The sequence below is a fragment of the Papilio machaon genome, chromosome W (assembly GCF_912999745.1).
Source record: "Papilio machaon chromosome W, ilPapMach1.1, whole genome shotgun sequence".
NCBI lineage: Eukaryota > Metazoa > Arthropoda > Insecta > Lepidoptera > Papilionidae > Papilio > Papilio machaon.
In genome coordinates, this window is record NC_060015.1 from 631,239 (window position 1) to 654,469 (window position 23,231).

Consider the following 23,231-nt stretch of genomic DNA (forward strand, 5'->3'; position numbering starts at 1 on the left):
AGTATTAAATGTGGAAACTCTTCTAACGAACAACGATAATTTTTGAGTGCCGCTTGATATGGTTTTGAACAATTCCCCTTTACTAAATTGGCATTAAATAAATATGTTAACACAATAGTGCATCTATAAGTAAGGTGACACTTAGAATAAAACTAGAATACGCACTACTCTCCCTCCTCGAAGGTCTCGAACTGTCTCTTGATGAACTCATCGAATGGTCGTCGGAAGGATTTGAGCAGGTTTCCGCCGGCGGCCCAGGCGTAGCAGAACTGGTAGCAAAGTGCAAAGTAGCTGCGTGCCGCCGATTTGTCCGGAAACCGCTTGCCCGGCTCGGCTAACAGGCTGCCCAGCAGACTACACAGGGCCGCCACCTTGCTCGCATCCACCTACATACACAAAAATATGCACTCTACTCTTTGTTACACTCAGTTTAAGCCTTGTATGACGATTATGAACACTATCAACAAGGTTGATAACAAATTAGACTGTGTACCTGTTTTATCCCGACCGTGCACTTATCGGTGACGTAATCGAGTCCTTCGGGTAGCATCAGAAACATTTGATAGAGAAAGTCAGGGTGATCGCCGGTGAGCAGGCCCTGAGCTGCGGCGCCCGCGATCCAAGAGCGTGCGTACGGCAGCACGCCCATCTCGCGCGGGTCGACGTACACCATGCCACAGCGCGACACAGTCGCTGGAGATGCCTGCGCTAGGTCCCCCACCTACATGTATCTTACATTAATCTCTAACAAAAATAGCAAATAGAATGGTGCTAGGTAACTCGCGCACACTAACCTCAAACAGCATGTGCACGTGTGGCGTCAGCTTAATGCGTTCGGAGTTGGCGAGGCAGAGCATTTTGTTGTCGTCGAGCACGGTGTTCATGTTCTCGATCCAAACGGCGTCAACGGGGCCATCACAGATGATCCATTGGTGGTCGGTGGCGGTGCACTGAACGGCAATGCGCAAACTGAGCGGTAGCACACCGTCGTGCCACTCCAGCGTCTGCAGGTTCACTTCACCGTACAGCTCGCCGATGCTCAGGCTTTTGGGGTTCATCGTGTACATGTGCACCGGTTTGTTCTGGGGGCCCTCTATCTCCTGCTCATGCAGTCGAATGTACGTTTCTCCCAGTACCTACGTTTCAAATATCGATCATTTACTAATCTCCAACGAGCGCTATACCGTGAATCGAAGACTTTTATTGTACTCACGTGCAGCACGACCGTTTTCCCGCCGCCGGTGGGTCCCACCAGCATCACTCCCCAGCGCACGATCATCGTCTCGTGTAACTGAATCACCTTACGAATCTGGCACGCTTCAATTTGCAAGTTGCGCTCCAGCAGGCAGTACTCTAAGCAACAGTTGTTATAATAAATGTAGGTCTAGGTTTCATACAATTATTGTACATTAGAACTGTACCGGTTTTTTTAAGGACTTCGCTGAGAAAATGGAAAAAGTACAAAAAAGCAAGTGAAATTTCGTTTCGTAGAATGTAATAAAATATAAAATTAATTTAACGATGGCAGTGCCAGCTTTACCCTATTGCTTAAATCAGGCGAAGAAGTGGAACTCACTGATGGCCTCCTCCATTACGCCGTAATCGCGCACGGGTAGCTCGAGGCCCGGGAACAGATCGGAGAGAATGCCGGCAAACAGCAGCGCGTCCGCCGCCAGAAATTTAGGTAGGTTGCTGTCGTTGAGCGCGCACAGCAACGTCAGATCTTCGACTTGGTCAGGGTTCGCACGTTTTAGGGCGCCTTCCATCACCTGATATGAATCAAACAATTTTACGAAAGAAAGAAAATAATGAGCTATTTGTTGCTTCAAAATTTAATTAAAAAAATAGATATTTAAAGAAAAAACCATATTTTTTTTTTTTTTTTTAGTTTTATAGTTAAAAAAGTAACGTCCTAACCAGCACACTCTTGACCGCACGCATGCCGAAATCGTAGTGGTCCTGCTTGGAGAGTTGCTCGCTGGACAGCTTGTACATCTGCACCATCTTGCGCGCCAGAACCTTGGAGGACTCGAAGCCCTCGGAATATAAGATCACTTCCGCGATCAGCGCTATTACATACAACAGTGTTAAACTACCAGAATATTATTTTTGTATCGGTTCAATGTCAATCATATCATACTAATATTGTGAATGCGAATTTTTGGTTGTTATTACGCATCTCCGAATCAGCTTAACAGATACTACGAACTAAAAGGCACAGATGTAGAACATAATAAAAGAAGATATAGGCTACTTACTAAGATTTATTTAAATCCGCGCGTACGTAGCCGGAGTAAAAAAACTAGAAAATACATGTTAATGCTTCACTTGCATTTTTTTAGGCTGATTTTTGGAAAAAAAAACAATTGTAAGCTTCGCTTTTTTTATCTGAAGCCTATCTCCACGTTATGTTCATTTTTGTAAGATTTTGGTGACAACAATAAGAATAGACAGTGAACGTACCATAGTCAGGCACCATCATTGAGATGGGTCGGAAGAGCGCCTTCAGATTATCCGGCAGCTCGGTTCGGCCAGCGTAGCCCGGGTTCATGGTGATGAACGCCGCGCATGTGCGCACCAACTTTATCTCGCGACCCTCGAACATGAATCTATTGCATTATAACCATTGAAAACACCTGGCGCAGAAGTATCCACAAATGTGCAGATGGAGAAATCGACAATGCATCGAACCTGGAGAGTCTTGCAATCTTGGCGTTGCGGATGGTGATGAGCTGCTGAGCGATGACGGACAACACCTCGATGTCGATACGGTTGAACTCGTCGAAGCAGCACCACGCGCCGGAGGTCGCCAGCCCAGAGAAGAACCGGCCCATCATTTTGTAGTCCAGACCTGAATCCCAACAAACATAGTTACTAACTTATATAAGAACGGCTAAAACACTCACGTACATAGTAGATGAATAAAAAAGTATAAAATCTTAAAAGAATTCGTACCCTCGGAGCAATTAAATACGACGCACTGTACAGCGACGGCTTTGGCCAGATCCTTAGTGGTCTCTGTCTTGCCAGTGCCTGCGGGGCCGGCGGGCGCTCCGCCCAGGTCCAGTTGGAGTGCTCCCATGAGACACAAGTAGCAGCGGTCAGTCAGCGGAGTTATCACCAACACGCCTAATTTTATGTTTATTTCATTAATACAGATATCTATAGAAAACTTTTATTTTCTAAGATAATAGAAATTTAACAAAAAGCCATAATATATAGAAGTATAATACATAAGAGCTAAGGACTAAGGAAAAACCTGGACTCAGTGCTCTCTAGATGGGAAAGATTCGTAACACGGATGAGTTACAGCATCACCTCCAGCGCCAAGGTACTCGTGGCCGTAGATGTACATTGCACTAGACATGCGCGCCACGCAGTTGTCCAGCTCCTCCTCCCAGTAGTAGCGAATCATTTTCAGCCACTCGAAGTCCGTGCTGCAAATACAAACTGACATATGCTGGGTGCTAGCTATTACTATACATATTAAGATGTTCAAGTAAAGACCTAAAGAAAGTTTGAGTCTGGGGTATTTTTTCAAACTTTGCAGCTTGCACAAAAGTCCTTGGTCCGGAGAAGTATGTAACATACGTGAGGAAACAAATTAAATGCTATTTTATACTGACTCTTTCTGAACGCGCTTCTCGACCATATTGGAGACGGAATCACGCGCGTGCACGTCGACGGTGATGAGAGCGCAGAGCACGCGGCGGAAGAGCGCGCCGAGTGGCTGGCGCGTGAGGGCGGCGAGCGCGTTCAGGTCGCCCACACTGCGCCGCTCGAACTCAGCCAGACCTGTCGTTACGTCCTCACCCTCGGCGCCGCTCAGCACCTCGTGGATGCCCCGGGCCCACATTATCTGAGACACGGTCAGCACAACCTACAACAGAGATTGGCTTAACTTCTCAGAGATTGGCCCCCGAGAGACCCTAGAGAGAGACTCATCGAGAGGACTAGAGGTATAGGGTAGGTGGAGCAAGAATTGTACCCCTCTTGCTCCACATGAAAAAGGATGCTGAACTAAAAACTAATTTGACCTGGTTTGGATACAAGGCGGACCACTGAGGTCGGGGGCGCATCTCGTAATCGCGAAGAGCATACTTCATGCAGCGCTTTACTGAAGCGAACATGGCTGCCTCCACTTTGCCCAGCCACTCCTCCACGTTGCCGCGCGCCTTTAAACCCTGTACACACAGCGTTTTGATATGATACCCACCTAGCCACCTCCAGGATTTTTCTTTAATATGTACATCTAGCTCTACTGAAATTAGAATATTTGATTGGGTATCTAAAAAAACAAAAATAAACAAAAGCAAAAATAAAATGAAGAAAGACTATGTCCAGCAAGATTTGTGGACGTCAGAGAACAAAACACCATCACAGTACAATAAATGGTATAGACTATAGAATCTGATTAACATTTAATGTAAATTGGCACAGTTATTGATGTAACTAGATAACATTAAGAGTTGACGTAACCTTGCCGAGGTTGACGCGCTCGCTCTCGGGTGAGAGCATGGCGACGATATCTGTGGTGAGGTCCTCGGGGCGTGCGGTAAGCGCCAGAGCGGCCTGCAGGCGATCGCGCGAGCGCGGTGACATCTCGCGTTCCACCAATGTGCCGTCTTCCGCCACCTCCATCTCGCTCTCCGGCAACTTCACGCCGAACTCCAGCTTGGCAATCGCATCGAAGCACTTGCGCAAGTGTGGCTGTACCGCATGCGGATTGCGAGTCTGCAACACAAGTGCACAACTCACCTTGAAACTATTGAAAAAGTTTGTTTGCACACTAAAATACTTAAGAGTTGAAATTAATTAATTGATGAAATTATTGGTAAGGTTTGGTGGAAGACAGTAAGTTTACCTGCGCTAAGATCTCCAGCAGTTCATCGTTGGAGAGGAAGAAGAAGCGCGGGAAGGCAACTCGCTTGGTCTCGAGGTATGCCTCCAGACACTTCATGATCTGGTCCAGCATCTCGTTATTGCGCACCAGCTCCTCATATAGTTTGGGCTGCGTCGCCGCTGGCAACGCTAACGGTACCTGCAGCAACACAACATATTCAATTATAAATCTTTAACCAGTACGAAGTGTATGTGAACGAGTGCATCGTACAACATCTAATTTATTTCTAGATTAGACTTAGGCGGTGTTTTATTAAAATAATTTCTGATATAGCTGCTATATGCAGAAAATATAGATGATATTAAAAAAGAAAATAATATCGTTTATCGACCTTAGCGACTTTACGCATATTGTCCTTCCAAGACTTGTCGATGATGGTAAAGAGCCGGGTTTCATTGGGTAGCTGTCGCTGGATGTCAGGCGCGCTGAATATCGCCTCCAGATACATCCACGTCTGCTGGCATTGCTGCCACTCCTCCTGCTCACACATAACAAACGTTACCATCATACATACTTCACGTCATGATATTATAACCACTCCTAAGAAAGTGGCCTCGATAAATTGACCTCTAGTTAATGTACTGACAAGTGTTTTGCAAAAGAGCTCGAGGTTCCGCTGCCACTCCTCGACTCGGCTCTTGAGCGGGCCGCAGGTGCGGGAGCTGAGGATGGTGTTGACGTTGACGCAGCTTTCGTCCAGCGCCGCCTGAACCTCCTCCAGCCCTCCCAGCATGAACACGTCGCGTGAGTCCTTGTGCGGTAGCACCGGGAACTCCAGCGCCGCCCACGTCTCCTCCATCTGCACACAGCAGCGCACGCATATCACAAAATAAGAGACCTCGAACAAGTATAATGGACTTTCAGCGGAATTTTATCTAACTTACCTTTTTGAGCAGGGCCTCAAGACCGGCCTCGGAGTTGGCTTGTGCTGCGATTTCCATGAGCTCCTCGGCGTGCTGGAAGACACCGAGCTGCTCGAGATCGGCGAGTGTAAGCGACACACCGGGCACAAAGCGAGTGTGCAGCACTTCCTCTACGCGCACCCAGTGCCGCGCTTTCAACGCTGGACTCCGTAGGTACGAGATCACCGGCAGCTACAAACGAAAGACACGGTGAGGCTTCGCAACTCACAAGTGACTGCTGATTTTATGATTGACGGGAAGGCATGGAGAAACGTGTGGTTCCAATTCACTTAGACAAGGGAACAAGACAAGAAAATAAATAAAAATAGCATTCTATTCCATTTTTAAGACAACCGGAAGAAACAAAGTTTTTCTCCTAATAAAGATAGGACAGTCATCGAAAGTTCTACCTTATCCTTCATAACGTCAATAGATTGTTTGCATCTGGGTACAATCTTGTTCGGCGGCAGCGCCTTGTCAATCTGGTTGAACTGCTTGCCGTAATTGACGGCGGCAGTCTGTATCTCGTCTACATCCAGGGTGTTGAAAGGCGCTTCGTACCTGTGTATTAAGTGGCGCAGCAGTGAGACAAGTCTACTACACCACACCACCACCACAATACCAACTTTTGCTAGTAATCGCAAACTTTATTTTGATGTGTCCGAACTTTATAAACAAAAATATAGCCGAAGTTTTTTTTTTTTTTTTTTACCTCAAATAGTCTAGTTCCAATTTAGTTTTATAAATATGAGACCATTGTAGTTGTATTAATATAAAGCACTAACCAACTACGATAATGATCATCCCACTCCTTGGAAGATTTCCACAACATTTGTCTCAGTTTGACATCATTTATCGCCTCATCCAACTGGTCGAGTCGCGACGGCGGAATCTGAACACGGCATCATTATTGTAATTTACACATTTCAACCTTAAACTTTTTGAATTAGCAAAACTTGCGCTATTGTACACAACTTTACAAAAGAATATAGTAAGCGAAATATCACGTTAACAATAAGTATGTCACTCACTTTAAATATCTTCTGCCACTCGTGGATCTGTTTGTCTCTGGCGAAGCATACCATGAGCTTAGACATGAGGTCGTCCAACACTTCAATAACCTTGGCCATATCCGAACTGTCGTCGTAGAGCCAAGGTTGCTACAAGGAATAATGTATATAATTTATCGAAGGTTGTTTTAATATACTATCAACAGTCAAAGAAAGAATATTTTAGTAGAAAATATAAAACATAATATAGTAAATTTAAAAATTAATAAGCAGTTGCTCTTAGATTAGTCATTTGGTCGATAAGGGAGACCCTTAGGACTTAGGACATGTGGTGACTTTGAATGCGGCAATTAGAATGACACAAGAGAACACACGTCAAGATGTGTGTTATGTTAGGACTCACCGCCACTTGTGCGTGAAGCGTGTTGACCTCCTCCATGAGCTGCATCAGATCGCGGCCCACCTGCGAGGCGAACTGGCCAGCAAGCTTTCCGCGCGTTTCCAACCGCGCGTCCACGCTGGTACGTAGTGTGCCCAGTGCGACGCTCAGACCTACACCACAACTATTTATTTCCATGCACACTAAGCATAACAATACAAATTACTCCTACGCTGTAGGACATAAGTAACCATATACTAGTTTTTTACCATGACTACGTCCACGCGGAATCAAAAATCAAGTCTAGTAATAATGTAACTCAGTGATAAAACAATGCTCATGTAGCCTTCAAACTTCACCAAACAGATATATTTACCCAAGTAATCGGTCATATCTTCAGGTGAAATTGGGATATTGAATTCTCCCATGAAGTCATACAACTCGCGCAGGTACTCCATCCGTTCCTCGAGGAATGCGACGCGGCTCTCCAGGCCGTCTAGCAGGCTGTTGAACTCCACTAGCTCGGCCGCAGTCTCCGGTTCCCGGCTGATGTCCGCGCTGATGGACTCGATACCCTCCAGGATCTCGTCGATACAAGCACGACCCACGCTGAACAAAAGATTCATTAATTATGATACAAAAAATTAACATAACACAGTTTCAATCGTGAAGAGGCGAGCTTACTCCGGAGTGATGTTCAAAACCACATCGAACAGCCGCCTGGGCTGTGGCCTGAACAGCTCCTGGAACGGGCAGAGGTTGAGGAAGATGATGCCGAGCGGCTGGTAGCTGACCACGTCCTCAATCGTCTCCATCTGCTTCACGAGCTTGTCGCAGAGCAATTTGAATGCATTTACATCTCTTTCGTCCCTAATTAAGTTCAGATCCATTTCATGTGCCGCTTTAAATTCCACCATAAACGTTTTCATTCTGTTTAAAAATACATCCACCACCTCGAAAGCTTCTTTGATAGCGGTAGGAATATATGTAATATCTTCTAGCATTTTCTTATCTTGATTCATAAGGAAGTAAAGATTAGGAGAAACTCCAGCCGACCACTCGACCTGCTTGCCCATGATGGTGGGCTGCACGAACATCTGCAGATCGTCGTCGTTTAGAAAGTTGTGGAATGTCCGCACGACCTCGTCCCAATACTCCGTTACCTTGCTGATATACTCGGAGATTATCTTCTCGCTGAGATTCAACTCCACAGGGGAGCACATAGGCGTCCACTTGAAACAGAGCCCACTGCACCATGGAATTGGAATTGATGGAATTAACATTTTCAGATTATTTAAGTTACAATGTAGCTAGTGCTAAGATAAGGGTAGACATGTACAAAGAAAATAAATAGAAGAAAAAAATTTGAATATAACGCACCTTGCATATTTCAACGGGCCTGGGCACTACCTCCAGCACGGTATCGACGTCAAGCGAAGTGAGCAGTTCATGTGAGGGCGTGAACGAGGCGTGTGTGCGCAGCAGATTTGCCATGTGCGCGTTGGAGCGATTTGTCAGCCCGTGCAGCATATAGTTCGTCATATAATCGACCAGCTTGATGAAACTATAGAACAATTTTGGTGTTACCAACTCTGATTTTAACATTCGAAATCTATGTAACAAGTAGTGAACATATAGAAACAGCCAATGCAAGATCTAAATAACACCCGAAGTCAAAGTGCTTATGTAGATGCTTGCATGAAGTGGGACAAAAAGAGGTTTCATAGGATTATTAAGCTTCTAGTTTATGACTGAGTTGAGCAGTTAACAATTACCAAGCGAGTCGTTCATAGTACTTTCTCTTGTTCGCCTTCTGTGTGTAGGACATGCCGCCGACACGGCGACCACGCACGATGGCGGGTGGCGGCACCTCGTGGTCATCGACGGTGAAGCCGCGCAGGCGCAAAGCCTCGTGTCCCGCCACCGTCACCGCTTCGTGCGCCACCGATCGAAATTCCGTTATGCGCCGATGCACCATCTCCAAACGTATCATCTGACAACAAAAATACCATTGAATACCAAATTATTAAATCACATGAACGCGAGCGTCGCACGTTCTATTCTGTTTTAGTCACAATTACTTCTGTAGATGTACATAAATGTTGCTGTATTTTGTTAGTTTACTTTGATTTAGAGATTTTACTGTCGCATTTAGAATTTGTAATGCATATCAAACTCTAAGTGCGGTTTACCTGCGCCTCGTTAAAGTAGAAGAAAGGCGTATTCATATGTCGTGTTGTATCTGCGAGCGACACCTCCAACATCCGACAACACAGCGCCTGCACAGTCAGTAGAGCACGCGCTAGCGGCGGCGTCAGGAGGAACAGCTGGCGGGAGAGTACGCTACGCAGCCGACTGTACTTTCGGAACCGGACTGACTTGTGCCATACGTACAAAGCTTTCCAATATCGGTACACTTTGAAGAATGTTATCTGCATCCAAACGATTATAAATTCATAATTTTCCTGTTCTTATCCCCCTCTATGCGGAGTCAGAAAACCAGTATTCTTCGTCCAATACAATCTATCATTCATTTCAGTTATTGCAACAACAATATCAGAAAACTAATTATAATTTTATTTCCATAAATAGAAACAAACTTTATGGTATCTGCCGACCCACCTGTACAGAAATATAATTCTATGTTCAAATATTCAAAAAGACTGTAATGAGAAGATGACTTACATTTTGTTTTGTACAGGTGTTTCGTCGATGGAAATTGACAGATTAGGACAATCGTAATCTCTTTGAATATTACGCTCGCTCACCTCATGTAGCTGCACGAACACAGTGTACTCTTGTTCCCAGTCGTTGAGCTTTGTGAACACCATCTCGCTAGTGTAGTGCGTCACGCCGCACGGGCTTATTGTGAAATAATTCTTTCTATCCAGATCTTCATACTTAACAACTCTGTTACAAGAATACACTATATCAGTTATAGCATACAAAAAATCTTTAAAAACACATGCGTGCAATTAATATAACAATTTCTAGACCTTGCCACACATTACGGGGCACCCTATATAATTACTTTTATCTACCCAAAGTTCGAGACGTGTGCCAGGAGTACGCCAAATGGAACTGGGCTACGAGCGTGAGTTGTGTCGTTGTTGTCTTTACAAACTTACTTTAGGTAGTACGGTGTGAAGTATACATTCTGTGGATGTACAGCGTAAATCATGTATAGGAAGCCGCACTGGGGATAGGAGCGTACGTGGTCTATCACCTCCTTCTGCGAGGCCACCTGAGGTTTTAGCTAGAGAGGGTCTGCAGTCGGCTCTTCTTTCCTTTCATCGTCCATGCTGCTTCGCGACTCTCGTATCTTAATGGCTTTCTTTTTCTTGACTGAACAATACAACTTTAAATTGTCACTGATTCAGTTAAAAAGGGATTGCACAGTAGAGGCCATCCGCCCACAGCTCCCGGAGTGGTGCGGAAGGGGCCACGGGTCCCTCACCTTCCGACTCACGCAGGTGCTGTCCGGTCACGGTTGTTTCGGACAGTATCTGCGTCGGATCGGAAGGGAGGAGACGGCGTCGTGCCATGGGTGCGGCGATGAAGAAGATACGTCGCAGCACACACTAGAAGTGTGCTGCGCCTGGACAGAAGACCGCCGCACCCTGGTGGCGACGATAGGCGAGGACCTCTCACTTCCTGGCGTTATACGCGCTATGTTAGGAAGTGAGAGGTCCTGGGACGCCGTTGCCTCCTTCTGCGAAGAGGTGATTTCGCAGAAGGAGGCACAGGAGCGGGAGCGCGAGAACGACCCTCTGGCGCCCCCGCTCCGACGCCGTAGAGTGGGGAGAAGGAGGCGGCAATTCGCCGCCGCCCTTCCCTCCACAAACATGTGAGAGGGCGATAACGCAGGCGGTGTCACGGAAGTAAGCTCACGCTGTCGCGAACGCACGCGAACTAGTTCGGTAAAAAACTAAGTTTTTGAACTGGCAACTTTTTTCCTCTGGCAACTTTAGACTTCTTGCATTATGAAAGGTAACGCTTGGACGCATGTTTTGGCGCGATGCGAATGAACAAGGCAAACAGAAGTCCAGATTAAGTGTTGATCCAGAGAAGCAGTTGGTAAGCGATTATACAATTTCCATTAATATTTTTAGTGCTGTTATCTACTGTACCATGTATGTATCACTGCGGTGAGTTGTTTGTTGATATTTATAAGAGATATTTAGAGCGTGTGGACAGGGATGGCTGTAAGGCCAGCAGAGCAGGCCGGCAGTCGCAATCTAATGTCTAAGCTGACCGCACGCCTGTCAACCGTGCTCCCGCGCTGCGTAAACACTGTCCCAAAACGAACTAATCATTTTTGTATATTTTGTAACTTTTATTATTAAAATTTTGTGATTAAAAAGTGATGTGGAAGTTACGTTTTTTATTACTAAGACTCCCACACCACATATATATACCTCAGTATAGCTTGGCGACCCGTCGCCACGGCAAGCGTCGCCACGCCAACGATTCGATTTACAAGTGATCCTATAGATGTTTCACATCAATGATCCTATAGATGTTTCACATCAAAAAATGAAATAATGACTGACTTTAATATTGATGTCACTTCTGTTCAATCATTTAAAATATATGAAATTAACATATTTAAAGTCGAATTAAATGGAATTGACATATTATATTTTGTACATGTCACTGACTGACAATGTCATTTATTGTCTATGGATTTATTTTTGATATTTCCAGTATTTTAATTGATGATACAAACATTACAGTCTTTAATAAGACTGTGATTACAGCTTTATAAATGTAAAAACTATTAATGTGGGTTTCTGAGACCAAAATCTCTATATAAAACATATCCCTGTCATTATCTTTGACAAAATAGAGATAAAAATATACAATAGGGATTTTGGTCTCAGAAACTCATTATTAGACATGTTATAATTTATTGTTTCCATTAAATTCTATATATGTATATAAAAGAAAGTCGTGTTAGTTACACTATTTATAACTCAAGAACGGCTGAATCGATTTGACTGAAAATTGGTGGGCAGGTAGCTTAGAACCAGGAAACGGACATAGGATAATTTTTACCCCGTTTTCTATTTTTTATTCCGCACGGACGGAGTCGCGGGTAAAAGCTAGTATACTTATAAATAAAAGGATGAGAATTAGACTGTGATTTGTCGGAGAAAGGGATGCATAGTAAGGGGAAATATTTTCTTTCTGTGCATTCCCGTCAATTAAAGGTATACAATTGTGGATGTGTATGAGCAGTATTCACTTTCCTATTTCAACGAATCAGGTGTTCGCTTGCTCGTTTGTTCTTGTTTCTAGATTGAATATAGTAGAAGAAGAATAGAATAAACGTTTATTGGCACACAAAAGATAGTTATAAACTAATATTAACACTTGGCATGCGGGCAAAGTATTTTTACGTTTTTTGCAGTCTGTCACTAGAGCGAGGGTCACGTAAAAGAACGTATTTAGTAAAGAACAATGGCAGAAAAATAGTTGAAAAAAAATTAGCGTCTAGAAATGTCATAGATACAATTAATTTACAAGTTTTTTTTTAATAATCTACGTTAATAATTCTATTTTTGTTGAAGCCACAGAAACATTATAGTAATTTACAGAATGTATATTGATTAATCGAATTATCACCCATTAAAGTGTTCCCACCATTTAAATGATGCCGTATTTTCGGAATTATATTTAGCAAAGTGTACGAATTAGAAATCATTATTATGTATGATATTCCAATACTTACTTTCAAATAGATACTTATTATTTATATTAGGTGTATACTTAGTGAAAAAAGATAGTTCTTTGGGCCTCAGGCATTTTTAAATGAATGCTAACCGCACTATGTTGTAACTATTCGCTTTTATGGTTATGGCAACATTTAAAATGTCACGCACGTCACAAATACTCCGCCTTGTGTGGGTTGAGTTCGTGTGGCACTCGTAGCAAAGAGTACCAACATGGCGCGTGACAGCTAGTGGTACTCTTATATTTTTCAAAATCAGCCACATAACTACTCGTAACCACCATCTGCCTGATTTATAACGATACAGTTCTGATTTAATATACAAAATAAAATCACGTACTAGATATTTACTTAAATAACAACCTTCATTGCGAATTTTCTCAAGCTGTCATTATGACATAACCTTAAAAAACGAAAAATTAAAATCAAAATATCTATTTTTGCGGCTTCCTCGGGCCAAAATTCTTTCAGATATTTGCTCCGCAACTAATTCTTATCGTTTTAAGATATTTTTCATGCTTAGACGCTATCATTTAGCCTCAACTATTTTGATGTATAGGCGGCTGCCATTGTTCTTTATAGTGGATATCCTATAGAAACGCCTGTTGCACGCGTAATATGTCCGCATGCCAAGTGTTAAAACAAAAATGATTGAAAATATGGCAAAAATAGCCAGCTCAGGTGATACAGTGATCTCTCTGAGCTGGTTTTCAGTAGGCTCCATTGCTTTCACACCATTTGCATTTAGGTTGTAGGGTAATATTGATTTCATTTGTAAGTTTTAATTATGGGGTGTGTCAGATCTCATATGAGGGTGCATGGCATCGATGGGCGGAGTTCAACGACTTCGCTCTGTCTGTATTGTGGGCGCAGCTTCTCCTGTTCCTCAAATTTCATAGTCCACATGCGTCGACATACAGGAGAGAAACCTTACAAATGGGACTTGTGCGGTAAAGGTACATATAAAATACAATTTTATGTTATTCATGATTTTAAAAGATAACTGAGTTTTTTTTTGTGTGGAAATTAATATTAAATATTTTTAATGAAACAATTTGCAGGTTTCCCTAATTCATCAGATCTCCAGTGTCACAGGAGGTCGCATACTGGATAAAAGCCATACGTATGTCAGATTTGCGACAAAGGTATGTTATTATATATGACAATATTGATTTAATATGATGTTTGGATGGATGGATGGATTGATGTTTGAAAGTATCTCCGGAATTGGCTCAAAAGATCTTGATGAAATTTGTCACAGATGTAGAACATAGTCTGGAAGAACACATAGGCTACTTGACAAGTTTTTTTTTTCAATTCCGTGTGGACGGTGTTGAGCGACAGCTAGTATAGCAATATATTAGGTCCTTACATATGAAATTGGCGTTTTGTATGGGAGGAACAAAAAGTCGAATATTTTTTAATATAATATATTTAATTAATCAAAGTATGAACCATTATTTTCTATGCACTTTTGCCATCTCATAGGTAGTTCATTGATCCCTTTACTAAAAAAACCAGTCGGACGGGAATCAATAAAATCTTTGAAGGCGATTTGGACTGCCCCATCGGAATTGAATTTTTTCCCTTGCAAGAAGTTATCCAAATTTCGAAAAAAATGGTAATCTGTTGGAGCAAGGTCCGGGGAGTACGGAGGATGTCTTAGACTTTCCAATTGAAGCTCTTCTAATTTAGTAGCCGTCTGTTGCGCAGTGTGTGGTCTAGCGTTGTCGTGAAGCAGCAGTGGCGTGGAGCGATTGACCAGCCTAGGTTAATTAGCCGCTAGCTTTTCCATCATGGTTTGCAATTGCTGACAATAGACATCAGCCGTAATAGTCTGGCCAGATTTGAGAAAACTGTAATGAACAATACCGGCACTAGTCCACCAAACGCTTACAAGTAACTTTTTTGGGGTTAATTTTCGTTTGGGGCAGGATTTGGCTGGCCGGCCAGGATCCAACCATTGCGCTGAGCGCTTCCGATTATCGTAAAGAACCCATTTTTCATCACAGGTAATGATTCGGTTTAAAATACCTTCATTATTGTGCCGGTTCAGTAATGTAACGCAACAGTCGACGCGCGTTTGCCGGTTTGCTACAGTCAATTCGTGGGGTACCCACCTTTCAAGCTTTTTAATCTTCCCAATTTGCTTCAAGTGAATTAAAACAGTTTTATCACTAACATCGCAGCCTGCAGCTAACTCGGACGTGGTTTGCGATGGATCCGCTTCCACAATAGCCTTCAACTCTTCATTATCAACTTGAGTCTCAGGCCGTCCACGGGGCTTGTTCTGCAGATCGAAATTTCCAAACGTTGGAACCAAAAACGAACTGTGTTTTCTTTTGCAACACGACCGCCATACACATCATTCACCCTTCGAGTCGTTTCCGCAGCACTAGTGCCACGGCGGAACTCGTACTCGTAAATAATGCGATATTTTAAGTTTTCCATTTTGTAAAATGAGTGACGCAAACAGAAAAAAACAGAAGAAAAAAAACAAATGAATGACGGTCATCGAACCACAAATACATGAGTCTATAGCTGTACAAATTTGAATTTGGAATTCCTTACCAAAGAGGAGAAATTCGTGATTAAAGTGGCCAGTACGAAAAACGCCAATTTCATATGTAAGGACCTAATATTTACTAATGTTATAAATGCAAAAGATAGTTTAGATGGATGGATGTTCGTTAGAATGCCTCTATGACATGAAGGTTTATTGTCTAAATTGTTTAGTAACAGTTTTAATAGTAAAGAATTATGACACTCAGTTGCTTGCAGTAGCAACATGGACGAATTTCGATAGAAGTTAGGAAATAACCTCCCCCCCCCTCCATGTTAATGTCAAAAAACTGTCATAAGATCTTTTTTGTGTCAGCATTTTCGCGCAGCAACAAATTGACGCGTCACATGTGCGTACACACCGGTGCGAGGCCGTACAAGTGTACGTACTGTGAGAAGGCGTTCTCACAAAGTAACGATCTCAATCTTCACGTGCGCAGACATACCGGCGACAAGCCATATGTATGTGAAGTATGCGGCGACAGGTTCATACAGGTATGTAGATAAATTAATAAATTCTCCTTCCATCTTAATACCATATACTATACTATAATATTATAAATGCGAATGTTTGGATGGATGTTTGAAAGTATCTCCAAAACGGCTCAACAGATCTGGATGAAATTTAGCACAGATGTAGAAAAAAGGTGATGGATCACCAGCCCCCCCCCCCCCGCCCCACAGACCACAAAATATACAACTGAAATCAAACATACTACAATCAAATTTTACAAAGTGGTTATGATTTTAATTAGTTATCATAACAATAACAGAATATAATCTGGAAGAACACATAGGCTAATTATTATTATTATTTTTAATTCAGCGCGGACGAAGTCGCCGGCGACTGTTAGTAATTACATAAATTGAAACACACAAACTTTCCAAAATAAAAATCATTGTCAGTCTGTCGTGAACTACACCTCTGTTACTGTAGCCACGAAGTGTCTAACCTACACATGCATGTGCACACGTATCTGAATCGAGGTACCTACGCACCACGTCGCTATTTACTCTAAATCGGGCTGCACCCGTCACTTAATTGAGATACCTACGTATCCCGTCGATCTCTATGTAAGATGAACATTCTCAAGCAAGGGTTTTGCATCCCGCGAATCTCTATCTAAAATGAACATCCTAAAGCAAGGGTTTTAAACCCCGCCAATGGCCTCCACCACCCCTTACAGCCATCCCTGTCCACACGGTTTGAATTTCTCTGTTAAATATGAACAAACAACTCACCGCAGTGATACATACACGACACAGTAACATCGCATATAAACTGTACTTCTGATATTAATGGCAATTGTTTAATCGTTTACCAACTGGTTCTCTACTGTTTCTCTGAATCAAAACTGAATCTCAATCTCTGTGTGCCCTTTTATATTACTCAGCCAAAGCGAGTAACACTTTACCCTCCATAATTAAAATATTCTGAAGTTGACAGGAGTAAAAATGTTGCTAGTTCAAATACTTAGTTTTTTACCGAACTAATTCGCGTGCGTTCGCGACACTCCCGCCCCTAAGCAAGGGACAACATCATGAATTAATGTTAAAGCGTAATGAAACAATGTTCACAATACAAACAATGAAACAGGAGTAAGAAATTACTGACTTTCTAATTTGACTACTAACTTTGTTCATCAAGAACCAATTCTACTAAAATGCTTACACAACAGCTCACCCTCATGGCTGTTGTGTAAATAATTATACTAAAAATGTCCATACAACAGCACACTATGTCTTGAATTATCCAACACTTGTCAAGATTTGACCTTTGAACTTTGAATTCTTGTCTAACATTTTGAACATACAAATATTCAACATTATTATTCTGACATCTTAATGGATTTATTAGATTTTACATTTGTGTTAAATCTATTGGCCTGGTAAACATGTTTTCAATATCAACATAAAGTAGCAAATGATAAAGAAACACATTTCTTGAAAGCATCTTTATAATAATCTTGTCATAATAATGGCAAGGTTATCCCTGAACTGAAACCCTTTTATCAAGCAACCAATATTATGGGTACTGGCAACAAGTGTAACAACATAAATAATTATGTAAATCTTGATATTTATTCCCCAGTGCAAGATGTGCAACTGCACATTAAATGTAATGTAAACTACATTCTATAACCACACAGTTGACTTAACAACAGATTGATATAAAGCAGTACAAATTACCAAAGAATGCATTTTTGTCTGATAAGCTTTCATTACTTTTAGGAGCTGATGTATATTTTAACATACTTTTGAATGGTATTATTAAATTGTATAATGGCCCTGTCTTACAAAATACACTCTTGGATATGTGGTGGGAGACACTGTCTCTAATAACTCATCAAGTAAAATGAAGCTTAGTGTCAAATTTTGCTATTTGTAATCCTGAAAAACTAGAAAACATTACAATTACAATTTTATTGCTAATATATTAAAATGAAATTCCAATTCTATATTCTTATAAGTTCTTTATTACTAATCAACTTCCTCGTCATTAAACATTGAACCAACTTAAACAATATACAATATCTTTTATTTTTAAAAACCTCCTTCTCCGACCACATGGACGCCAATCTCCACTGACGTTTCTTTTTTTTAAACTTTTGACAATCAACTTTTAAGCAATGACAATTTCAGTCACATATTTTTTTTTGAAAACTTTTGACAAACAATTTATTAATCTAAGACACAATTAATCTAAGTTAATTTATAAATTATAATTACTAAGCCGAACATCTCAAAAATCACAACATTCGGCCATCCTACTGCGTGCTAACTCCGAAGCACGCAAAATCACAACATTTGGCTCATAGTAAAATAAGACATACAAAATTTTATAATAAAATTATAATTGACAATTTACATTATAATTGACAGATTATTTAACTGAATTAACTCTTGTTAAACATCGGCAAATACAAGGGTATTCTTCCACGATTCAATTAACAATTTCAAAAGAAGAAAAAAATAAGAAAGGAAATGTATATATCTAACTACTCCTTATCGGAACTAGAGTCAGAATCTGAAGTAATTGAAGGAGAACGAGAGGATCTGTCAATTTCTAATGATCGAATATTAATCCAAGGACGCATTCTATCCGCAGCTATAACGGTTACGTACTTTTTTGACTTAAAACCAGGTATATTCGAGATCTCATAACGGTCATTTCCCAAGCTTTTTGTCACCTTATAAGGACCACAGAACTTGGGCAAAAGTTTTTTGCTTTTACCATCATTTTTAAAATTCGTTTTGGTAATTTTTACTAAGTCACCTACCGAAAATGTAGTTGCTGGATATCTTTTGGAATCATAAATTCTTTTTTGGTTTTCTTGGCTCCGTTTAATATTTGTCGAAGCTTCTTGCCTAATTTTTACTATATCTGTCGGTGTAGTTAACAAAGTTGACGGTAACTGATCCACCGATTCATTGCTCAGAGCTTCATCAGAAGTAGTTAATGACGATTGACCGATTATAGGGATCTGAAGAATATTTGAATGCCTATTTGTTGCGAGATCTCCAACGACGGGCGAAGATCCACTGATTATCTCATTGATTGCGGATGGATTGCAATCTCCTTCAAGGTTTTCAGTTGTCAACATATTATCTTTGGGACCGTTGAATTTGATTCCAAATAATAGTTCCGAAGCACTTTTTTTTGTTGAAGCATTAACAGTATTGTTAATACCCCATTGCACTTTACCCAACTGCTCGTCCCAAATGCGTTCGTCTTTGCCAAAATTTTGCGTGGATAAGGCTTTGAGAATTGTTTGGTTAAATCTTTCGGCCTGACCATTTGCCCTGGGACAAGCAACTGCATTGAGTACATGCTTAATACCCTTGCTGTTGCAAAAACTCTTGAATTGAGAAGAGGTAAACGCAGTTCCACGATCCGAGATCAACCTACGCGGTACCCCGAAATCAGTAAATAAACCTTCGAGAACTTTGATGACGTTCTTGGTTTTAGTGTCCTTGACGGGTCTTGCAAACAGGTATTTCGTAAAACCATCGACAATCGTCAAAACATAGTTATTTTGCGACTTACTTCTTACAAAAGGTCCAACGTGATCTAAATGCAACGTGTCAAATGGCACTTCTACTTTAGGAATGGGGTGTAGAAGTCCACTATTAATTCGTGCTGCAGAATCTTTATTATATGCGCAGTCAATGCATGCAGCGACATATTTTTTTACATAGCGTCTCATCTTGGGAAACCAGTACCTACTCTGAATGACCTCCAATGTTTTGGCAAATCCAAAGTGGCCAATATCGTCGTGGTTTGCTTTACATATCTGCCATCTTGCGTCTTTGGGGATCACTAAACGATGGTTTTCTCCAACCCTCCTATGTAAGGAATGATTCTTAACGACGTAATTCTTTTTTATTTCTAAAACCTCTTCATTAAGATCAGGCTTTAGAATTTTAAAGATTCGTTCGAGTTCGGGGTCAGCCATCTGTAGTGTCAGTAACCAGTTTTCTGTATTAATGTTTAGCGTATTTAAAATCTCTAGAGAATTGTCCTTAATTGGAGGATTTCGGCTTAATGCGTCCACATGTCTCATTCCACAACCTGGACGGTATTCGATGGTGAAGTTATATTCACTAATTTGCAACCACCACCGTGCTATGCGGGGTATTAAATCTCTTTTTGTGAGGGTTGTTCTTAGAGCATTGCAGTCAGTGAAGACGCGAAAATTCAGCCCTAAAAGGTACGGTCGAAACTTCTTTAGTGAACATACCACAGCAAGAGTTTCCAACTCGTAAGAGTGGAAATATCGTTCCTCTGGTATGGTTTGTCTGCTAAAATATGCAACAGGCTTAAGCACTCTAGGAGAACTTTGCCATTGCATCAGTATTCCACCCAGTCCTAGCGAACTAGCATCTGTATGCACCTCTGTCTCCAACTCTGGGTTGTACAATGCCAATAAAGGTCGCTTAATTAAATGATTCTTTAAGCAAGCAAAAGACTCCGCCTCATCGGAATTCCACCGCCACTGTGAATCCTTTTTCAGCAGCGCCGTCAAGGGTCTGGCAATTTCCCCGAAACCTTTCACAAATCTACGAAAGTAACTTGCCAAACCGAGAAACTGCCGCACTTCATGAACGTTACATGGCACGGGAAATTCTTTGACAGCCATTATCTTTCTTTCACTTGGCTTAATGCCCTCCGATGAAATGTCGTAACCGAGATATTCAATCTGAGTGTCAAAGAAACTGCATTTTGATGGGTTTAACGTAAGTCCAGCCTCTTGAATCACTCGCAACACATCTTCAAGTCTTTCAAGGCCTTGATCAACTGAGGCAGAAGGAATGAGAAGGTCATCCATATAAGCGTTTGCCGATGTAAATCTACGAGGACCTAAGAGGCGATTCATCATCTTTTGAAACACTGAAGGCGCGTTTGCCAGCCCAAACGGCATACGCTTGAATTCGTAATGTCCGTCTGGGGTGACAAATGCAGTTAAATGACGACTCTCCTCTCCCATCGGTATCTGGTAATAACCAGATGCCATGTCCAGTGTGGTGAAAAATTTGTTACCACTCAAATTCGAAAGCTGGTCGTCTATTAGTGGTAAGGGATATTTGTCTTTTAAGGTTTTATTGTTGAGAGCTCGGTAATCAACACAAAGCCGAAGTTCACCATTTTTCTTTTTAACCAACAAGATGGGACTTGCATAATTTGAATCTGACTCTTGAACTATGTTGTTTTCAATTAAATCGTCAATTATTTCTCTAGCTTTCTCGCGTTCGTAGTGTGACAAACGATACGGTCTGTAAACAACTGGGGTTTTGTCATGTAACTCTATGTTCATAGTTGTGTTTTTTGCACAGCCCAACTCGCCGAGAGTGGTTGCGAAACAGTTTCTATACTTTTGTAAAAGATTATACAATCTGTCACGAGCATGTTGATCTACCTTTTCTCCTATCTTTAGGTCAGTGTCGTTTAAGGGTGGAAGTTCGATAGTCTTATCCTCGTTTGTTGTATCTAAACGAACCCGATTAACGACTTTAGATTCAGCTATAGGGCTACACCTGGCGACCAACTTGTTCGCCTTAAAATTTAGCGCACTATTTGTCAATGCTGTGATAAATATTGTAGTTCTATTGTCTTGGACATGAAAACAGCCTTGGTGCAAGTGGTGCTCTTGGTTTGGACTCATTCTAATACTTCCGTCTATGTAGACATCACCCGTATAAGGTATGTTAGTATAAACTTCTATCAAGCCCCCTTTTTTGATGACCACATCTTTAGCAACGTACAAATCGAGAGCATTAACAGTTTCGTCGGAAACACTAACGGGAGTATGATAGAAGACAAGACGATCTTTGTCTTTCATCGCGGTCACGGTTGCCATTTCAGTAAAGTTCTGCCCTATCAACAGAGGTGTGATTAAATAGACATCGTCGACGGCTAACTTTTAATTTAGTTTCGACGTCATCAACTCGAACTTGAATAAAGGATTGAAATTTCGGGAAGACTGTAGAATTTCCAAATCCCCTAATCGTTGGTAAACAAGTGTCATGTTGCACGAGACCGAGAGTTATTGCATCTGAATACCTAATCAGACTACATTCACTCCCAAAGTCTATGTAAGCGTTCATTGTTACTCCATTGACACTAACATTTTTGTAGAATTTATTGTTAGTGTCGTCCGAGATATTCGTGTTATTGACGTTAGAAGAACATTGATTCGCATAACAAGAGTCGCCCTTACCGCAATGACCGATAGGTTCTTTTGAGTTTAAGTCTGATAGTTCACTAGCAACAACCCGTAAAACCCTTTTGTCTAATGACTTGGAACTGTTTTGAGAGCTAGTTTCAAATGACTGCAGTGGCCTTCTATTACAAGCTTCTGAATTGTGACCTACTCTACCGCATTTCACACATTTAATCAATGGTTTACTACAAACGTTGTAGCTATGACCTCGTTCACTACAGTTAAAACACACTAGATCACACCCCTACTAGAGACTGAAGGTCTACTCTGATTGTTTTGCCGCAACTCCCTTCGTTTGAAAGAATTATTTAGCGTTCCCCGATAATCTTTTAAATGTATAGGCTGTTGTGAAGATAAATAATTAAGCAGATCCTCTGGTTCCTCACATTTTAATGCTTGAGCTCCGTTCCTAATAGAACCATCCGTAATTCCGTATATGATACAATCTACCGCCTTACGACCGACAATCTCGCACCTACTTAATAATGACAACTTTTCGTAAAAATAGTCTCTCAAGGTTTCCTCAGTGCGAGATTTTCGGTTTAACATATCTTCCAATAGCATAACGTAATTTATATCGCTCGGAAAAGCTCTCTTAAATTTTATTTGCCACTCCTCCCAGGTGTAATCGAGTGATGGTAAGGATTCGTACCAGATCTTCGCTAGCCCGTGTAATTTTTGTAACGCATAATGTGCCGTTTGTTTATCATTCCAATTATAAATAACTGAACACTCATTAACCTTCCGCAACCATCGCTCCACATCCTGAGACTTGTTGTTAGGATCGAACTCTGGTACCACGTTATTATTATTATTTTGAGTGTTTTTACTTGAATTTTCCTGTAGTAATGTTATGATCTTCACAAGGTCGTCCGCCGTCATACCTCCAGACATTCTCTTTCGTTTGCTGTTTGCTTCCTTCTCGGAATCATCGGAAGTCGACCTCTGATGTCCCCGACGAGTTCGCTTCGGTGTATAGCTTCCATCGCCATTTCCTGAAAATGCTTGCACTTAACGTT

General features: G+C 41.5%; 1 pseudogene; it reads right to left on the bottom strand.

Annotated features, from left to right (window-relative positions):
• Nucleotides 1-10,739, bottom strand: part of LOC123723321 — a 42,747-nt pseudogene extending 32,008 nt beyond the window's left edge.
• Between the last annotated feature and the right edge of the window lie 12,492 nt (nt 10,740-23,231).